We start from the raw sequence: 22,077 nt of genomic DNA, 5'->3' as shown, positions 1-22,077 counted from the left end.
ACACTGAGAGTGGTAGTTCAGGAACATCAAAACATCCAGAGTTTATTGAGCACCGCTTTAAGGCACACCTAAAATATAAATTACTCTTTTGATATCATCACAAGAGTGTTCACAAGTCAAGTTGAATATATGCATGTGGGAACTGATCTAGCAGAATGACTTAAACCAGTGACCCAGGAACGGAACTGGAATTACAGCTACATTCCCTTTGATCAAACTCAAAAGAAAATACTATTCCACAAATCAAGCTTTAGTTGGATTGCACCTTTCTATCTTCATTCACTGGACAATCCAACCTATGAAGTGCACACAGTTTCTTTTGTAGCATTCTAATACTCTGGCTTGTATGATTATTATTTTTTTTATAAATCATTAAGTTGAAAATTGCTTCTGATTATTCGATGTTGTTGTTTCATTCCTATATACATGAACGCACACACATCAGAAAAAATGTTGTTTAACTCTTTGATCTTCAAATATAGAATAAACATGCTTCACTACAAGGAGCTTATTGTTAAGAATAATTACCTCTCTTGTGAAATCAGGTGAAATTACATCCTTTAAAAATGCAGTAAACAAATGCTGCATATTAGGTGAAATGAAAATTATCTGGGCAAGTGACAATAATGCAAAAAATATACTGAAGTAAATTAATAAGATTATCTTTGAAAAAGGAGATAAAAAAACAAACCTTATTTTGCATAGGTAAATACTGTAAACAATATGAAAGGCTAATTTAAGATATCAAACAATGGGCAAAAATAAAGATCACAGCTAAATGGTTCACTGGAATTGAATCAGGTTGCTAAATGTGTTCTTCTTTTTTTGTTGTTGTTTTTTGTTGTTGTTCCAAACAAAACTTGTAGTGAATATTTGAATAAAACAATTCCATTGCTGGAAGAAATACAAGGGTTATAGAAACTGGATTCCCAAAAAAGAAAGATAGAGAGCTATTCCTCATGCTTCAGCACAAGGAATGGGTAAATAAATATATAAATGAACAAACAAACAAACTAATAATACTTCAGTAAAGATTTTACATTAGCAGAAAGGCCAGAGCTCAGTCACAGAGATCAAGCTTTGCATGAAAATCATCTTGAACTTAAATTATGTCCTAGATAATTAGCTTGTTCAATAATTAGGAATTAGGGTAATTGGAATCTAATACTTCTAGAGTATGAGCATGAAACTGAGCAAACTCAGGGAGGCAGTGAAGGACTGGAAGGCCTGGTGCAATATGGTTCATGGGGTCACGAAGAGTCAGACACGACTTAACGACTTATCAACAACAACTTCTAGAGTAAGTGTCTAAGCAACTTCTTCCAAATCTCTCACAAGTTAATCCAACCGGATGAAGTTGTACACTCTGTGTACAAATGATAGACATGTCATCGCTAAAATGTATAAACTTCTACTGAAATTTGAGACAGAAGAACAAGTGAAAGAATGTATGATAAAGTGGGCTAAATTTTTTGGTTATAATATACAGATGGAACAATGGGAAAATAGGTGGCTGAAAGGATTGAAATTTGCACTATGTTATAATCTTAAAAAGAGTTTTTATAAAATGAAGTACCATTGGAATATATCACCAGAGAAATTGTCTAGAATGTATAGGGGCACTTCAAATTTATGCTGGAAATGTGAACAAGAAGGGACATTTTATCATGGTTGGTGGACATGCAAAAAAGCCAGAAATTTCTGGATTCAAATACATACACTGATTCAGAGGATTTTAAAGATTAATATACAATTGCTTTTAAAGATTAATATACAATTGCTTTTCTTTTGGGATTGATCAATAAGCAGTTGGAAAAAAAGTCACAGAACTTTGTTTTTATACATGATAACTGCAGCAATATTATTATATGCACAAAGATGGAAAGATTCAACATTACCCACAGTGGAGGAATGGTTGGTGAAGATGATGGAACTTGCTGAGATGGCCAAATTGACTTTTTTGATCAGAGAAAAGACAATATCTAAGTTTAATGCTGACTGGAAACCCCTTGTAGGCTTTAGTGTGAAAGAGAAAAAAAGTGAAATTATACTGTATTTTTCTGATGATTAGGGGAAAAAAAAGTAGATTATAAAAAGAAATGTAAATCATCCTGTAACCACAGAGTAAGATGTTAATTTACATCTATACTTATAACCGCTCTAAAGAAAATCAGAAACTACTTCTTTAGACTTCCTTTTTTTCTGTACTTGTGGCTTTACCTTTTTCTTCTCTTTTCTCTTTTTTCTTTTCTTTATTCTAAATATTAGTTTCTGTTAGTTATCTTTCGTTTTTAACTTTAATAAAGTTATATAAAAAAGAAAAGAGAAGGAGATATCAGATGTTCAAGGTGGCTTTAGAAAAGATCAAGACCAAGGGACTTTATTGCTGATGCATGCTGGATAATTGAGGAAGCCAAAGAATACTAAAAATAAAATAAGCCAGTATATACTTCATTGATTAAAGAAAGGCCTTTGCTTATGTTGACCATGTCAAGCTGTGGAATGCCCTTAGGAAAATGGGAATCCCAGAACATCTCATTGTCCTCAAGAGAAAGCTATATTCAGGACAGGAAGCCACAGAATGGACAGAACATAGTGAAACAGACTGGCTCAAAGTGAACAAAGGAGTAAGATAAGGTTGAATACTTTCTCCTTATTTATTTAGTCTATATGGTGGATATTATATTGAGGGAAGCTGGACTGGAAGACATGAAGGGCTAGATTAGGGATTGATTATCCTGGAAAAGGTCTAACATAATCATTAATTAATTAATTCAAGCTGTTGGTTGCTTATTATATAAACAACAGCACTGAATCATCTCAAAAACGTTTTACCAGACGTTCTGTCTCTCATAATCTCATGGATTCAACTAATTGTTTGCATTTCTGATTGACAAGTCCATTCCAGTGTGAATTCTAGCGTAAACCGTCTCCCGAATCCCCCTTCCCCACATTCCAGTATAAAAAGCAGGCTATTCAGTGTGTTTCCTTTCATTACATCAAGTTAACTTACAAAGACCCAGATATCCGTTTTATTGGTCAAATAATTTTCTCATTGGCAAACACTCAATGCACCTGGAGACACTGGGTAGAACACTCCAAGGATAATTGATCCTATTTCTGCCTCTTTCAAACATTTGTCAACAAGCAAGATGGTTAAGCTACACATGGCCTTGTGACAGGATGATTCCTGTTTTTTAGGCAATGTCTCTTGTCAAGAAGATAGGGGAAGGGCTTGTCAAAATAATGTTTCTGCAAGGGAAGGGGGTTTTGAGCTCTTTTCCCCAGCAACCAGATATAAATCTTAGCCCATCAGAAGGATGCAATTCTTTGCAAGAATATTTCTCCTTCAGTCAAACACAGAGACTTGCGTGTGTGACTCAAACTCTGCAGATCACGAAACAATGGATTTAAACGTTTAACTCTGGACTTATCCATGTTTATTTAAAATCCTTCCCACTGTCTTCAGTGGGCTTCTTTCCCACTCATTGCATTTTAGTATTTCAACCTAAATCATTTTTCATCTACCTATTTGTCTCGAGGCTTCCCCTTAAGGAAATCTCATTAAAATCCACAAATCTTACTAAAAGCCAAATCATGCATGCAGTGAATAACAATGCATGCAACTAACAATAACACAAAATAAAAAAGCACAATGCAATTTTTAAAATTTGGAAGAAGTGTCTAAAAAGTTAGTAATGTAGATGCCTAATGGATGCTCTTGACATGGGCATTTCAGAATCTGACGAGATAGTGTGGAAAAGGCCTGTCACGCAATATCACCCAATCATCTTACATACTATGGACTCTCATAGGTCTTAGCAGATGGACAGAATTGTATGTATCTTCCCAGAAGAAGAATCAATATATGGATCAGAAATGGGCCACCCAAATTACTGGCTGCAATATCCTGAGCCAGGATTGGTATTCTTCTACTCTCACCTCTTTCTTTCTGCACTACAGCCCCATTTCCAAATTGCTCAGTTTAAAATAGTTTAAACATGCTATCCCTTTCTTAGCAGTCCTGACCCAGGTTAATGAGAGAATCCAAACCCATAGGCTTCCATAGAACATGGAAGGAAGGTAATAAAAGCAGCTGTTCTTTAGCTAAAGAATTCTTACAACGATCTGACTGAATGGAAGTGGTTGAGGATGCTAAAGTACAAATAGAACTGATTTGATAGTTTATGCTGGTCTATGACCGTAATAAAGATTGATCTGGTCTGATCTGATCTGATCTGATCTGATCATACGTTCTTCCAGTCCCATCAGCTTCTTCTGCAGCTCTACATGTTCAGGGATTAAGGTTTTTAATTTCACCTTATCTGTAATAAGCTAGCTTTCCATGGCTAATAACCTGTCATGAAAGAAGTGTTCAAAGTCACTTGAACTACTGCCCCAAATGGTATAGTCCAGAGGTAGTGAGCTGTTATTGAGAATTGTACCATAATCATTTTAGGTTATGTTGCCTCTGGAATACACCACCTACACACGGATAAGAATTGCTCACAGCTTCCTTCTCCACAAAGGAAAAGGGTTATCTCATTGTTATTGAAATATTTTTGAAACATCTTGAAATATTAAAGAAATAAATGTTGTAGCAGTGATCTGGATCTACATGTCAGCTTTCGCTGTTTTCAACAGTCCCGCAAGGAATCTTAAGTGGCATTTGAACTGCTTATGTTTTTAAAAACCCCAAGGAGGCCAGAATTTCAAATCAAAAGATCTTTTACAGAATAACAGGAGCTCAGATCCCTTAATGTATAAAAATGTTCCAGAACATAAAAAGCAACATTTTTACCAGCTGGCTTTTTCCCCCTCAATATATATCTCTGTCTTTCAGAAATCCCATGAGGAAACTCTTCTCTGACATAGCCTACAGCTACTTTGACTGTAGGAAGTTAAGTAAAGAATGGTGTTCAACCTGCTGCGTAGAAGCTTAGGAAGTGAAATGACATGAAAAGCAGTGAGCTTCATCACACATGAATATATGTCTGTTCAAAATAAATAAGTATATAGTTGCATTTCCCACAGAGAAAACAGCAAACACGGCAAAAGTGAATTTGCTAACTTTAATTTCTGGTTTGGGCTCTGCTGCGTTGCAGGAGACAGAAGAACAAACATTAAATCAAAATTATTAGCTTGGCCAAAGAAATTGGCACTTGTAGAATTCAGAGTGGTATGGCACGATTTGGGTCCATATTATAACATGAACATAGGCACGCCTGCTGGCAGGTGTGGAAAAAACTAACCTTATGGGTTTATTGCATGAAGTTTTATGGATTTCCTTCTTCTCCTTTTTCCTATTTTTAATCAGTTTAGGTTACTCTTTAAAAAAATCTGTACTAGAACTATAATTATTATCAACCTTCTTAAACAGAATAAACTCTTGCAAATTGAATCCCAGACATCACATTTAAATAAAGTTGTACATATTTAAGGCCCTCAATGTTGTGTTTTTCAAGGCCTGGCATTTGAGGCCTGCTACCATTTCTTGGCACCAGCATTTTCCCATTTTTCTGCATTAGCTTTCTTTGTTTGTCACATCAGAAGTCGTGAGATGGCTTTAATCAGGCCTTCTAATCCTCCCACCCCTTTTACTTTAGAAGAAGGTACACCAATCACAAATTCTCATGCTTTCATTTTTTAGGAAGGATTCAGATATGATCCAAACCCCAAAGGGACTGTAAAATCCCAAACTGGGCACCGTAATAGAGATTTTTTAAAAAAATCTCTTATTTGATGAGCTTTTAAAAATAATTATTTACAAGGATTTCTTAATTAATTAATTAGACACACCAGTGGATTTAAAACTTTGAGCTGCCACCTGAAATTAGAACTACTGGAATCCATTCTATTGCCTCTTTCTGCTACTTATCTAAACCCTACATGGCCTTTACATAATCTGAGAAAGACAGTGAATAAGTATCTGATCTTGCCATCTTTCTGAGTCAGTCCTGGCAAGATTGTTTTCTTAAAAACCTCACATGACTTCTTGGAAGTCTTAAAGCTTCGAAAGAGTGAGCATTCTTCTTTAAAGAGTGACCTGAACAAAACTTACTTATATTTCTTTAAAAAAAAAAAAAACAGGATGGAGACAATGTGAATGTGAGAGGAAGCAAAAGATGTATATTTGCTACATCCAGGAATTAAATCATGCATTAAAACTACACCAACACAGCAGACAGTTGTCCTCCAACTTACAAACAGCCACAGAAGTGGTGTGAAGAAGGAGGGCCTAACCCAGGCCATTTCCACACTGGTGATTTACAGCTTCTTATAATGTCACCCAGCCATTGCTGTTTTGATATAAAGCCTGTCTCCACTACTGATATATCGACACAGCAATGGCTAGATGACGCTGTAAGACACCATAAATCATTAGTGTGGAAATGGCCTCACTAATTCCCTATTCTCCCTCAAGCAATTTTAGTTACTTGGAGGATTAAAGTAAAATCTCCTTCAAGTCAAGCTTGATTCTCAGTGACTTACATGGACACATCCATGAGGTTTTCTTGCATGATATGGGTTTGCCACTGATGTCTTATGAGGTAGCTTTTCAATTCTCAGACTGCAGGTGCCCATTGAATAGACTTTCCACTAGACAGTGTATGAACAATATGTCCCTCCCAACATATTTGTCTCCCTCAGGACACAGACAACATTGTATCTCCCATCTATGGGGGAAAATATTCATCCACACAGCCAACTGAATGTTACATCAATACTAAAAGTGAGGTAGGGTCTTCCCTCCCACTCAAAGACATCAGGCGAGTTTATTGTACTTATTTACATCCTACCCAGTTCAACTTACTCTGAGGAGCTCATGTACAATTGTACTAAATAATGTTTAAAAACGACAGAATAATACAAATTAATTAAAAGCAGCCTTGCAAGATAACACCTTTGTCCCCAGACATGGAGAATTTTCATTAGTCTCCCAATGAGTAAGAGTGGGAGTCATTCAGCATTCAGGTGGTAGAAAGTTCAAAAGAGATGCAGTTTCACAGAAAAAGCTTGCTTCGGAGCTCCTGCCTCTCTAATACTCTAAGGGGAGAAGACCCAAATATTCCTCCTGGGTTGATCACACAAAGTGGACTACATAAAGAAGACAGTCCCATAGTTAACGTGGACCCGTTCCATGTAGAACCTTATAGGTTAAAATCAGCACTTTGATTTGTACTCAGAAACGTACTGGCAGCCTATGTGGGGTCTGTAGTATATATGTAGCAGTGCTGTAAGGTTTCATACCCTCCAGCATGTGGGCTTCTGCATTCTGCACCAATTAAAGTTTCAAAGGCAGTCTTCAAAGGCAACCCCAAGTACAGCTCATTGCTTCCAGTCTTGAGGTAATAAGGGCATGAATAATTGTAACTAAGGCTGCCTGCTTTAGGAAAGGTTGCAACAGATGTACAGTAAATCTGGGCTCAGGTTTCCCTGGGCATAGACCCCCTTTGCTGCCCAAGAAGTTGTGAGTCTAGGAGAACTCCCAAGTTGTAGACCTGCTCACTTAGGGAGAGTGTGCCCCCATCTAGAACCAACACAGGAGACAACGAACCAGATAGTTTCTGAACAAACAGTAACTCCATCTTGCTGGGATTCAATTTATTTCATCCTATCCAATTCCTTATGGCTTCTAGATCCTGAGTGAGAATATCTATTGCATATCCTGTTCTGCCCAGGATAGGGGAATACTGGATATCATTGACATATTCATGATCCCTTACCCTCTTCTGATATATGCTCTCTCCTACCGGGTTCCTATAGATGTTAAACAGGGAGAGAGATTAGGAGATGCAGGAAGATGTAGCCCAGAAACACAAAAAGAAAAGAGGAAATTACACTGATGCCCAGGTGGAAGTCCATCAAATATAAAACCTAAAGAACTATGGATGGCTCTTAGTAGCTAGAATGACATACAGGTCCATAACAATCATGGTGCCACATTTGTATTTATTAAGACTCTGCATACTTAGGAATGACTTGGAAGAAGATCACTGGTCCTCATCAGGGACCATCACCTCTCTGTCTTTGTCCAGGCTTCCTTGCAAACCTGGAAAGAGGGTTCTGCTTTTATATTTATTTATAAATCAAATTTATAGGGCACCCAACTCATAAATGTCTCTGTGTGGCAAGAAGAAGAAGAAGAAGAAGAAGAAGAAGAAGAAGAAGAAGAAGAAGAAGAAGAAGAAGAAGAAGAAGAAGAAGAAGAAGAAGAAGAAGAAGAAGAAGAAGAAGAAGAAGGAGGAGGAGGAGGAGGAGGAGGAGGAGGAGGAGGAGGAGGAGGAGGAGGAGGAGGAGGAGGAAACAACTTAGAGACTACAAATCTCAATGTACATAAAATTCCCACAAAGGAACATACTTCCTAACTCAGTGACTGAGGAAAAAGCCAGATCTTCGAGCCCATTTAGAGGATGGGAGGGACAGAGCAACCTGAACCACTGAGCAGAAAGCTGTTCCAGAAGGTAGATGCCACAACACTGAAGTCTTAATTCCTGGAGGTCTTGTGGACACATCTATGTCATTTTCTTGGCAACAAATCAAAAATAATTTGCTACTGACTTCCTCTGGATTGTTTCCCAACTTTCTAGTCTAGTTTTTAGTCCTGATATTCCCTGCTGTCTCCATCCAGGTACCAACCATGTCTGACCCTGCTTAACTTTAGAGCGCAGTTAGTTGCTGCCATCTGCTATCCTTTTTCCAGTTTTCTGAATGTTTGGGGGGGGGGGGGGATGAAAATGAAGGTTGTTCCCCTCCCTTGTTCTCAGGAAGCTTCAGCAACATAACATGTTACTCTGAGACTGCATGGCAGAACTCCAAAACAAGGAAAGACCAAAACAACATTTAAAGTTGATGAAATGTAATTAACATTAAATGAAATGAATTAAGTACCATCAATGTGTTTATTAAATATATGGGGAAATAATTTCCTCCTGTCACATAATACATTACAATTCAATTGTAGTTTCTGAAGGACTCTGGGGAAAACCTTTTGGGAGGGCTCAGAGAGCACATTTGAGTTGCAGATGGTACATCCCTCATTTAAATACAGTGTTCTGTTGATATTAAGGCTTACTTTAGAGTTGTGAAGGAACAAGGGATGTTGCTTTGCTTCTGCTGCACACCTCTCTCTCTCTCTCTGTAAACTCACTGGCAGGCCTCACTTTCTGCTCTAAGAAAGTCCCTTTGAGACTGTCTCATAGATAGATAGATAGATAGATAGATAGATAGATAGATAGATAGATAGATAGATAGATAGATAGATAGATAGATAGATAGAGTCTAAAACCATATAAATAAATTAAATATCTCATACTGTTTTCCTTTGAAAACATTTTGAGGAGTGAGGAAGAATGCCACCAGTTACAAAGTTGATTGTAGAAGAGAAAATAGGACCTTCCTATCCAAACTTAACCATAAGCCACTTAAAAATTTCTTTTCCTTTCTTGTTCAGAACCCACCAAAATATATTGGGGGGGTGAGGGAAGTCTAGGCTATTTTCTTGGCAATAATTTCAGAAGCTGGTTGCCTTTACCTTCTTCCTAGGGTTAAGGGAGAAGGCCTGGCCCAAAGTCATCCAACTGGCTTGTCTATAAGGCAGGACTAGAACAAATGTTTTAACCACTATACCCAACTGGCTGTTATGAAATTCATTGGGAAATATTATTTTCAAATGAAAATGCACTGCTTTGTTTTAAACCTGCAAATTACTTCCCTGTTCTTTCTTTTTTCACCCAACTGTCCACCTACAGAACTCCAGTGAAATGTTATTCCCCTTCAGTTACACTCATCTTTTTGGAAAAAAAAAAAAGTTTGTCAACATTCTCCTGCTGACAGCTTCACCCAGAGCAGTTCAATATTTTGTGTAAGTTCCATGCTTTTGCAGCAACTCCACTGTGGAGTGGGGAAAAGATTGCAACTGCAGCTGAAATCCAGGTTCTTTGCTCTTACGTAGAGAATATATGATTGCGCCAAGATGCTACCAATTACTGTGGAAAACTATTGAGCCTGAAATTAGTTTACTTGTAATTGCTAGTGGGCCTTCTTATTTCCCCCTTAAAAACACAGAGAAAGAGAGACCAAAACTGGCTTGATCGAGTGAATGGTTCATGTAGTCACATAATCCTGATGTATCAGCATTTTGTGAAAGTCCTCTTTGCTTCCAGTGGTAAATACACCCTGCAGGTGTAAACAAGGTCAGCAGGGGTGTCAGTAATCTGCCTCGTATTTCAGTGGGAAGCTGTCAAGGAGTCTTCTGACTAGTCTCACTACTAGAACGCGAGCCAAGATACAATATTTGAAAAACTGCCTGATAGTGCTCAATGCTGGGGCTGTGTATTTTTTATTACAGCCTTCCTGGCTGCTGGCAATAGGCAAGCTCCTTGTAAACAGGAGAAGGAGCCAATGATACATCACATGACAGAGGACAAGACGGATCCAGGGTGGCATCTGCAAAACTGGATTAACACTGTTCAGAGAGGGGGAGAGGAACAGCAAGGTGACATTTCTGCTTTTTTTTTTTTTTAATGACTAATACTTTGCAGCCCCAGGCATGGGATGAATAACAACAAGCTCGAAACAAATCTCATCACACAAAGACTGTGTTGACAGAACATGCCTAATTGGGTTAGATGAACATTTAGAAGATCCGTTTGGAAAATATGCTAAACTTGGGCAGCTTTAACCTTGTTTGGCTCCTTGTCTGTGTGTGTGATTGGTTTCCTTTGTTTCGTGGCTTAGCACGTCGGGGTGAACCAGCCCCTTTGCTTAAGCTGGAGTAACATGCATTGTGCAAACTCGGAAAATGGATTTGTTTAGTCCCTAATCATACTGCATGGACATCGACAATGAAAATTAAGGTAATTATGAATGGAATGAGCAACATTTACTCACCTTTACTTAATACCTGTTTAATGTCTGTAGGGAAGGAATGGGGGGCAGCAGAAAAGAAGTTTCCACCACTTTTAGCAACCTATCATGTGCAGCGGAGGCAGGAAGGTAGTGAAAAAAACACATGTAGCATCATACACATGGAAATGTCATTACATTATCATGTAAACTAAGCTTGCCATCTGAAGAACTCCCAAATAAGGAGCGTATTGGGAGATTTAAAGAAAATGACACATTATACAATGGATGCATAACACTCTTCTGATAATCTAGGAATGCATTAACTTTAATTCATATACTTATATAATGCCTTTCTAAGCAAGTTGTTTCTAGTATTCATGAATAACATTCAGATTAAGTCATTTATAACCAGAAAGGTGTTGCACATTATTATTCTCAGCTGTAAGCCACCGAGAGCCTTTTTGATTGCAGCAGCATAGAAATATGTTTAATGATAAATAAAATCGTGAATTGCAATTCTATCGTCCCTTCCACAGGCACCTCAAGGCATCTTACATGTGGGTCTCTTCTTATTTTATTTTCAGGAAAACAAATGGGCTTGTCCAAAGTCACCCAGGAAGCTTCATGGCTGAGCAGAGATTTAATCATTATACTCTAGAGTTAGTCAAGATGACTAGAAGTCTCCTTGGTTTGAATGGTGCTTCTCATAAGGAGATTAATATGCATAGTTTCCATTTTAAAAAATGTTACATTAATGTGTTTTGAATTATTTTGCACTTGCAATCCATTTTGTTTGTCTATTTATTGTTTATTTATTTAATTTGTATCTTGCCCATTTCAATGCATGACTCGTGGTAGTTGACAGCAAAAACATAAAACTTCCAGGGTGAAGAACAATAAAACATCTTTGGTAACAGAACTCAAACAAGCTATTTTGTATCTGCTGTGTATTTTTGGCTGGATGAAGGCATGCATGCAATTTTTTGGTGCCTTCCTTTGTATTTTACCATGAAGTCTTATTTTAATGGGTTACTTTGTCAAGTGGGCTAATTAATATAAAATATACAAAACTGATGTGAATGAAGGGGGGAAAAAAGTAGTTTCACCAGGCTGGTTGCAAACTCCTGTGATGAATTAATTGTCATCCTGCTTGGTGGGAGCAGAGTCAGCAATTATGTGCAAATTGCTGTTTTGAAGATCAGGAGATTCACTAAAACAGATGTAATTAAATGCACTTGATAATTACCATTATGCTGGTACTTAATATTAATTGGACTGTGGGGTCCCGATTTTCTCCATGAGGAATGAGAACAGTTAAAGAAAGAAAAAGAAACTAGAATGCATTAAAAGACAGACAGTGAGCTGGCACAGGTACAATTTAATTTAATGCTTTGCCAAAATGTTCATCTTAATTTTTCAGTCATTTTCATCTACTGGAAGAAAGTGTGTGTGTATGTGTATGCAGAGAAGCATCTTTGCATTTATTTAACAGCTGGCCAAAGGCTATGTGTGAATGTCTTGCCTTTCGTTGTGCAAAAATATTTCTAGCGTTCTTCACTTTCTGTCTGTCCCTCCCTCCTTTCTGGATTGTTTGCTATTCTGTCCAAAATGGCTCAAAGCAGCAGCACATCCCCTAATGGTCTCATACAGTGAGGGTAGACCACTCCTTATTGTTCCAAAATGCTGTCTTGAACAACCATATCTTTGGAGTTTTTTCGATATGAAGGCAGTAGCCTGGATATCAATGACAGCCCAAGGGAAAAGTCCTGAGGGAATTATTTTTCAAATCTGAAAGTACTGGCCATCAGGGAAGCTGTAGAATGATGGAGAACCTCAACAATAGATTTCTGAGTAGAGCAACTAGATTAGAGATTCCAGATGGGCAGCTACAAAGGCGTTTAGACTCATTTCCTAGGCTATTTAGTTCTTTTAAGATCACTTCCAACACATTCATTGGGACTCTAGATTATGCATCAAGATCCATCAGTTGATGTTTAATGCATGAGAGACCAAGGCTGAACACAGACTGTCCCCTGATTTGAGATATTAGTCACAGAATCAGTTCTGGTCTTCTATATTGATGACACAGGAACAACTTGGCCAAACATGAATGACTTTACCATGAAATGGATGACCTAAGTATCCTTTCTTCTCTAAGGACTGTCTCTGATATTTTGGACCTTACTGAGGCAAGTGGGAGGAAAGCTGGATTCAATTTCCTACCTCTACATTACAGGTGCCCCCTCATCTAATAATCCATTATTATTTGGTGTAGCATAATGAAGCACATATCATGCAGCTACATCTTTCAGCATTCCATCTTGCTTCTGGAATGGTCCTAATTCTACCTGGATGTAGAAAGAAACCATCCTAGTCAAACACATAACCCTTTTTCTTTCCAGTAATGAGTGTAATGATGTGTGGGAATGACCTTGGGAGACAGAAGGGAGAGTCGCAGACTGGACAACTGGCGTGTAAAAGATGTCTCAGCCCACAGAAGGAGGGAGGGTGTGGGAAGCATTTCAGAAGGGACCTTCCCTAGTTTTCCAGAAAGTAAAAGGAAAGGAGGGGAGAAATACTTTCAGTCTTGCATAATACTGTTAATGTAACCTTACAATAAAGCTAGAGCTAGTACTCCTGGCTGTGCTTCTTGTCTGGACTACCTTACAGGGCTAACAGTACGTTGTAAGTTACATTGCATCATCTTGTCCAACAGTCTGAACCAATTATTAACCAAATACTATTATTAATATTAGCATTAGTAGCAGGAGTAGTAGCAGTATTTTCAACGGAAGAAATAATCTGGTCACTAACGTGAACCCAGAACAAGACCAATAGACCTTCTACTGCACTTCAGGAGCTATCAGCCATATCAGGAAACTCAAAAGTTTTCCCTTTCTTTTTTCTACACCTCATAAGATAGAGATTTCCTATAAATGTCCTGTCTTGTCCTGTCTCAATGGAGAGCTTGCCAACTGTGCATACAATTCCCCAGGTAGTTAATATGTTCAGTGATCTGCAAAGCTTCTGGCTTCACTGTGCTCTTTCAATTGTACAACAACTGTCAAGGTGGGGGGAACTCTATACCCTCCTAGGTACATCATATTCAATGAAGCAATAAACTGGTACCCAAGGGAGAAAGAAATCAACTACATGACCCAAAAATTCTCACCTCCATTCAAGATAATTGGATACCATTTAGCAGAACTTCCATATAGCTTCTGAACTATCTCACAAAGTCCCATCTTTATTAGTAGCACCATAGACATTTCAAAGAGAAGTGATAGAATTTGGTTTACAATGCCTAATCAAGCCCAAATGAATTTTTCAAAGAACAGCAGAACTTCTCAGTTGAGTTATTAAAAGGATAACTGAGCTAAATTGATCAGATTAGCAATATTTTCCACCCAGCATTTAAGAAAATCTGTGGGTATTTAATTATTTGATTTCTATCCTGCTTTTTCTCCAAGTTTTCCAAATGGTTGTCATGGAGATCATCCTTCATTTTATCCCATGACAACAGTTTTACTTGCTATATCCCAACACGAGTACAAAAGAGCAGTGCTTGGGTCATCATTTTGGCAACATCATGGCTAGCTGTGGTATTTATGACTTGAAGTGCAGCAGTATATAAAAATAATAAACTAACAATCAATCAAACAAATGCAGCATTGTATGAACCTAGCTATTTTATTTTGGGGCTTTAACTCTCCCTAAAATTGTGTTCCTTAAAACTTGGCTTCACTCTGTCTTCTGACTTAGTCAGGTCTATTTCATAGTGGTCTGAGTCTGGACATTTGTTGAATCTCCTAGGCCTTTGATTTGAAGAAAGATGAGACATATTGCCCTCTGTTGATAAACCACCTAAAGGAGCTGTGGCAGCATTTTCTGCTTTTCTTGTTATCACACCTGTACAGTCCATGATCTACTTTCATTGGTCTGAAATCTAATTTCAAAACTCCAGTGAAAATTATCAGTTCAAACCCTTGGTGAGAATGATCTATCATTTCCCCAACAACTGATGCAAGGATAGGGGAGGGAGTATCAAGAAGAAGAGGAAGAGGAGGAGGAGGAGGAGGAGAAGGAGAAGGAGAAGGAGAAGGAGAAGGAGAAGGAGAAGGAGAAGGAGAAGGAGAAGAGAGAAAGCAAGAGAGGGGAAAAGTGGCCATCAAAAAGAGAGGTGATAGGTATCCCCAAATCCCTCTTGGCTTTGTCTCCCTCCATCTTTGCTTCAATGTCAGTTGAAGCAGGTGGCTTTTCCAGTCCTCCTTAACCTTCCTAGTTGCTTCCCTTTTTACGTTCTGTCCCATCCAGTTTGGGATACAAAAGTGCAGAAAAGGTGGTTATCAGGCAGCTGCTCCGAACAACAATATATGGGTCTTCTGACATGCTGAAAATAAAATACAAAGAACCAAGGTAAGGATAAAGCAAAGGATGTGTCAGATGCCTGTTTTTTCTTTCTAAATAAACCTCTGGAATTCAAATAGGGCCACCTGTCAAGAAGGCTAGAGAATGAAATTGTGCTTTCCCTTGTTGTTTGAAAGAGCTCTTGTCACTTAATTACCTTGTTACTTTCAGATAATTGTCGTTCCTGAATCCAGATACCAACCGATCGCTTTTCATTAATTTCTCCCCATGTCAATACTCTGGAATGGATGTTGTAAAGCATAGGAACTTTCTGCCAACAGTGAAGAACAGCCATGTAAGTATTTGATTGGCAGTCTGAGCATGCCAACTACTCACCAGGAAAAAAAAGGAAAAGCATTAATCAATGTCTTATGAAAGAAAGAAAAGGCACAGTAGATTATTCAAATGTTTCAGGAATGTGGAACAGAAACAGTAAGAGGTATTTACTGCATTAATGTTGGCCCACTGCAAAGATGCAAAGACAGAAAAAAAGACAAATAAGTGGATTGACCAATTTGAGAGCTGTGGGCAACAGTTCCATTGCCACCAAGCCTTAGGACATAGACACAGAATCATTTTAAAAGTTGAATTATATATGGAGTACAGTGAATGTTCTGTATCACTTCCCTCTCTGATTCTTCATGAATGGGGGCAGAAGGAGGGAATCCTCTTGGTTCAACTGTGGAGGGACTATAGAACACCCACGGGTCAGATCAGCTCTGGCCTACCTTAAATAGGTCAAGTCTGAGTATTTCATGCAGTCAGAAGTCCGTTCCAAGTTCCTTTTAAAAACCACATTTTAAAAGAAAAAAACTATACCTTACATTTATATTTATACACTATGTTTTTACACATGTATATTGTTCCCTCATATATGGATATTCTAGGCCAGTGTTCCTCAACCTTGGCGGCTTGAAGATGTGTGGACTTCAACTCCCAGAATTCCCCAGCCAGCATGTCTGGCTGGGGAATTCTGGGGGCTGAAGTCCACACATCTTCAAGTTGCCAAGGTTGAGAAACACTGTTCTAGGCAATCCATGGAAGATTTCAAGTTATTACTAAAGACAGGTTAAGGTGGCAAACATTTGTGCATTCAGCCACCATGAGTCAAACCCAACTTGATGACACCTAGTTTTCTAGACTTTTTATTTCTATGCGCATATTTGTACTCAGCATTCACTAAAACATGCAATGTTATGCATAGTTTTGGAACACAGAACTCCATCAGTTAAAGATAAAGGTGTTCAAATCCCCATATGATTTTGGGAAGTATGGATCAGTTTGGGCAGGGGTGTCCATAGAGTATGGTCAAAAAGGTGGTGGAGCTTTCAAAGGAATATCAACAGCTCCTGACTATCTGGGAGTTATAACTATCTTGTCCCCCAGCCAAGGACAGGATGGGAAAATAGCCTCCAAGTCCCTGGGCACAAAAAAATAGAAACTCAGCAGTCAGAACTCAGCTCCCCAGATGTTTTATTCATGTAGGCTGCTTGAGATGCATATTGATTTAACTATGAAGCAGCATGCATAAATAAACCCATGACTAACATGTCCCACATATTTGAGAAGAGGACAAATATTTTATACCACGGAAGGAATACACACACACACACATACTCACACACTCCTCTGTGGCACATTGTCCGTCTTGTTATATCTTCTCTATCCAAGAAACATAAACATATATTCAGATCTTGAAAGTGTCAACCTGTGCCTTGGAACTGGGGTTTTTTTTTTTTATGCTTATTATATATTAAGATCTTACATGTGTTATAACAGGTTTTAGGACTCATCTGTTTTTCTTATATAAAGCAGTCTGCACAAGAGTTACTGACATGTAAAATGCTCGAGTAGGACAGCAATAATAAATCTGACAGCATTCTTATATGTCACAATCGCACAGAGTGAAAACAAGGTCTGAATTCTAATAGAAAGAGTATGTATTGAGGGAGATGGATCCCTGGACCAAAGCAAGAATGTTCTGCCAAATATAAGGTGAGAGAGATAATAATGGTGTGTAATCAATAGTTTTCTCATATGCCCGGATCCCAGAGCACAAGAGAAAATCAATGAATAGATCTGTCACCACTCATTCAAAGGAAAATATTGCCTTAAGGGTGCACTCAGGAACTCTGTGCTAGTCATATAGCTCCATTCTTGATCAAGTGCTTATTAGATCTTCTTGAATGTATTCAGAATAACCAGAAAGGAAAGAAAGTAGTCCGAGATACATTTCTATACTATGTTCCATTTTCCCACCTCTTCATCCACATACTGAAGCAGGGAGGAACGGATGCTTTACAATGTAGATTTCGAGCTCCCATTACTTTTGCAGATCCACTTTTTGCTCATTACGGAGCTGTCATCCAGAGTCTGCCTCTGGAATCTGATTTCTAGGATTCTTCAGCAGATACTGATCTCACTGCAGGATGGGCTTCCCCTGATTTACCAGGATATATTCTCTGTTATGGGTGCAATTTCAAGGGCCTTTATGTAAATCTCACATATTCCTTTTTGTGCTTGTAGCAAAGACCTTTGCACACCTTTACCTCTGCAGGCAATGTTCAGATGTCATAAAAGACAGGGATTCATGGTATCTGGCATGGCAGCCTGCAGTACTCAAAACGAAAAGCCAGGCCACTGTCTTGGTTCTTATGAATGCTGTCCATCTGTAGTTTTTATTTCATTGCTGAGAGATGCCTTCAGATTCCTTGGAAATGTACTCACCCCATTAAGGGCCTTCCATTTTTTCTAGTTCATCTGCAGGTTGATTTAGAATTCCCTTTGGAAGTCCTTTGCAGTTTACTAAGGAGCAGGCAAACTGGGTCCAGTTTGACTCTTGAAATGAATGGATGCTTGTGCAGAGAGTAACATTACTGATAGTTTTATTTTTCATGTGCCTAAAACTTTTCCAGTGGGCTCCCTTTTATTACGGTTGATCGCACAGTCAGCCAGATGTTTAGACTGGATTTGGCATTTTTATCCACCTATCAAATCCTTCCCAAGGACCTGGGATAGGCAGATGTTGTTGTTTGATGGAGTTCAAGGTATCATCTCAGGGTATAAGCTGTTCCAAGTAAAGCTGTCTTTTGCAATGGACTGATGGTGATTTTGTCAATGCCGATGGTCTTCAAGTGGTGCTCCAGATGTTTTCGGATTGTACCCAAGACACCTATTACTATTGGTACTATCTTTGCTTTCTTTTGCCACAGTTGTTCTACTTCTATTTGCAGGTTTTTGTATTTTGTGATTTTCTCCAGTTCTTTCTCTTCTATTCTGCTATCTCCAGGTATTGCAAAGTCCACTATCCAGACATTTTTGTCTTTCTTGTCAACAATTGTTAAGTCTGGGGTGTTCTGTGGCAGGTGCTTGTCTGTTTGAATTCTAAAGTCCCAGAGCACTTTAGCTTCTTCATTTTCTATTACTTTGTCTGTTTTGTGGCCCCACCCGTTCTTGCTTGCAGGCAAATGGTATTTCTTGCAGATATTCCAATGCATCATTGTTGCTACTTATTACTATTATGGTTGATTGCACAGTCAGCCAGATGTTTAGACTGGATTTGGCATTTTTATCCACCTATGAAGTCCTTCCCAAGGACCTGGGATAGGCAGATGCTGCTGCTGCTGCTGCTGCTGCTGCTGCTTCTTCTTCTTCTTCTTCTTCTTCTTCTTCTTCTTCTTCTTCTTCTTCTTCTTCTTCTTCTTATTATTATTATTATTATTATTATTATTATTATTATTATTATTATTACTGCCCACTCCAAAAGTTTCTGTCCAAGCTGCGTAAAGCATGCCCCTCTTGCTCTCCCACCCTCTGCCCAGCTTCCCTTCCCTTTACTTATTTTAACACCCTTAAGTTGCAACATAGGAGCATCACCACTTTGTTTCTCTGAAGTTGAATTATCAGTTCTTCCTTGCTTCAAAGTTTCCATGGACTTACAGAAGAACCAAGGAACAAAAGGGCAACCATTCCCTACTGCTTTAATTACTATTGGATCAGAGCTACAATGGCACTGGGGGGGGGGGGCAGGAAGCAGGGGAATGACCATTCAGATCTTCTGATAGCATCCGTCCAGCCCTGTTGCCAACCTGGATTGGAATTTTTGAAGCTGACTTGTGAAATAGATAAAGCCATATGGGCTTTAGGTCTATACTAGGGACAGTAGTGAGGTCTGTGTTTTTTTTATTAATTCTTTGCAGTCTAGGATACCTTCCAGAGGCCAGAGATGTTCCCCTTCCTAAATTACTGATTGTGAGAGTGAGAAAAGCAGCAAAATGGGTGTGGGATTTCAGCCTGGTCTTAAATTTTCCATGGAACATTTGTGCCTGGGAAAGATTTATTTTCAACCTTGAAAATGGTTACAAGAGAAAGGAAAAATGTTCCAGCCAATTTGGACTTCAGGGGGTGGGAGTGGGGGAAACAGCAGAAGGCAACAAAAGGAGGTCGAGTGCTAGCTTGATTTTGCATGCCAGTTTACAAATTCATCAATTGCCCAACATCTGTGTAAATTCTGAAATGGCATGGCAGGTTTAACAGATCTGAAATTTATAACTTTAGAAAAATACATGGGCTTGTGTTTTGAATGCTGAAAGGAGAACATAGTTTATGGTTCTAATCCTGTTAGGTTTGGGCTAAAATTAATTGCCTTGCTGGGTTTTACTCTAGTTTGTCTATTAATCCTTCCAAAACTATGCACTCTTTTTTGTGTGACTGGAGAAATCTTACTTTCTTTTTCTGTCCCAGTATCAAAGGGCTCAGATTTAGTATATTATTACATCTCTCATTCCAGAGATGTCTGCAGTGGGATCAAGGGGCAGTAAATGGCCAAACCAACATTGTATTGCTGCAACACAAGCTCCCCCCTTTTATACCTAAGTTGTGACGTTGCAAACACATGCAAAGTGTGTGGAGTTGGTGTTGTGATGCTGCATTCATCATTTTGATGAAAGCTTTGGATCCTGCAGATGCCTCTGTTTCATTCTTTATTTTTCGATTCTGTCTTCTCTCCAAGGTAGTCTATACCAGTGTTTCTCAACCTTGGCAACTTGAAGATGTGTGGACTTCAACTCCCAGAATTCCCCAGCCAGCCATGCTGACTGGGAAATTCTGGGAGTTGAAGTCCACCCATCTTAAAGAAGTCAAGGTTGAGAAACACTAGTCTATACAGTTAAGAGCCTGTATTTGAATTTCACAATATCCTTGGAAAGTGGGCCAGGTTAAAAAGGAATAGCTGGCCAAAGTTGGGTCTGGGAGGGTTAAGAATGTTAGACTTAGGCTTAGAAGATACCCAGCTTGGAAGATCTCGTGAGGAAAAATGGTGGCTGAGTTGGGGGAGAAGAGAAAAGAGAATCATATACACTAGTTATAGTTCAAAGAACGACGGGCCTAAACAGCTCAAGAATAATTTTTAAGACTTTAACAGTGGCTAAGTCTAAGTCCTTTCTGGAATGGAAGGAGAAAGTTGCTTTGCAGTTTTGTCAGATTATCTCATCAAGTGCTGAGAATCTACTCAACCAGGATATGCCCACTAACTCTATCCATCAGCAGCTTAAGACCTGCTATTGGCACAATCTGTGATTCTGGTTGAATAATCCACTGCAAATAAGATGAAAGAAGCGCATTTGCTTTGGGAACTTGATTTTCTTCCTCCTTCTTGCTTGCAACATTTATGTTGTTTGCTTTTCAAATTAAGGCTTAAGCCCTCTTTGTTTTCTTTTCTTTTTTTTCCAAGAAAAAACTATTACAGTGATTACCTAGAGATAAATTGCTTCATTAACTCTGTTAGAAGACGTGTATAAGAAGACTTACATTCAGGGTGGGTTTCCCCCTCCCTGCCTAGGTGGGGAGGGGATGTGGTTCCACAAGACACAGAACGCAGCACCAAATACTCAGCTGGAAATTTAGGGAATAGAAATGGTTTTGCGTGCCATCTACAAGGATCATATGAAGCTGTATTTATTCAATACAGAGTTATTGGTGTATTTTGTATAACTCTTATTGTTATATGCTGCAGGCAAGTTTTTTAAACAGTTGAAAGAGGTGCAAGTCAAGGACTCAGACTAGATGCACGTAGTAAATCCTATGTAGATTAATTGGGAAGAGGGTGGCCTTTCTCGCATTGGCCATTTTTCTTCCAAAATACCTTGGAAGTGAAGTTAATTACCTGGACTCTGTGCAAATCAATATAAATCCGGTCCATGTTGGAATCATATTTACTCGTGTATTATCTCAGTCCTCTTAATTTTTCAGTGGATTATTGAGGGGAAAAAACACAGCATGCAAAGTAGCATATGTTCTTGAATTAATTTGATTCTGCAGAACTGAATGTATGACGCCTATGATGTAACCTTCAAGATAAGTCACTGATGCTAGGCCAGTCATCTTTTAAAACTATAAAAACTGGTAGCCACTGCTGTCTCATTAGCAGTGTATTTCAGTGTTCATAAAGATGTATTTCCTTTTACCAATCTGGAACTTCTCCACAGTTAGCTTCAGTGGATGACCCCAAGTTCTCATATAGTAAGAAAGGACTTTTTTCCAATTTTTCACCACTTGCTTCTATGTTCCTTGCTAGAATGGTAAGGGGGTGTGCAAATCACCCAAGATCCCATCTGCATCTTTAATTCATTTTGACAAGTCAATTTGATGTAGTTCACATCACTGGTTTGATTTGCTTTGAGACATCAGACAGGATGTTCAGATAAAGATGAGTTTGTACACATGTAAACACACATTGTATGCTATAGCTGGATCAAGTCAGTCACCACATTAAGTTCGATACACCAGATTGATCTGCAGTTTGATTCAAAGTTTTGATTC

The sequence above is a fragment of the Python bivittatus genome, unplaced genomic scaffold (assembly GCF_059951505.1).
Source record: "Python bivittatus isolate LINGU-HERP-01145 unplaced genomic scaffold, Pbiv_v1 ctg000670_np1212, whole genome shotgun sequence".
NCBI classification, from domain to species: domain Eukaryota; kingdom Metazoa; phylum Chordata; class Lepidosauria; order Squamata; family Pythonidae; genus Python; species Python bivittatus.
The sequence above is the reverse complement of the archived record's forward strand: the minus strand, read 5'-3'. Positions refer to the sequence as shown.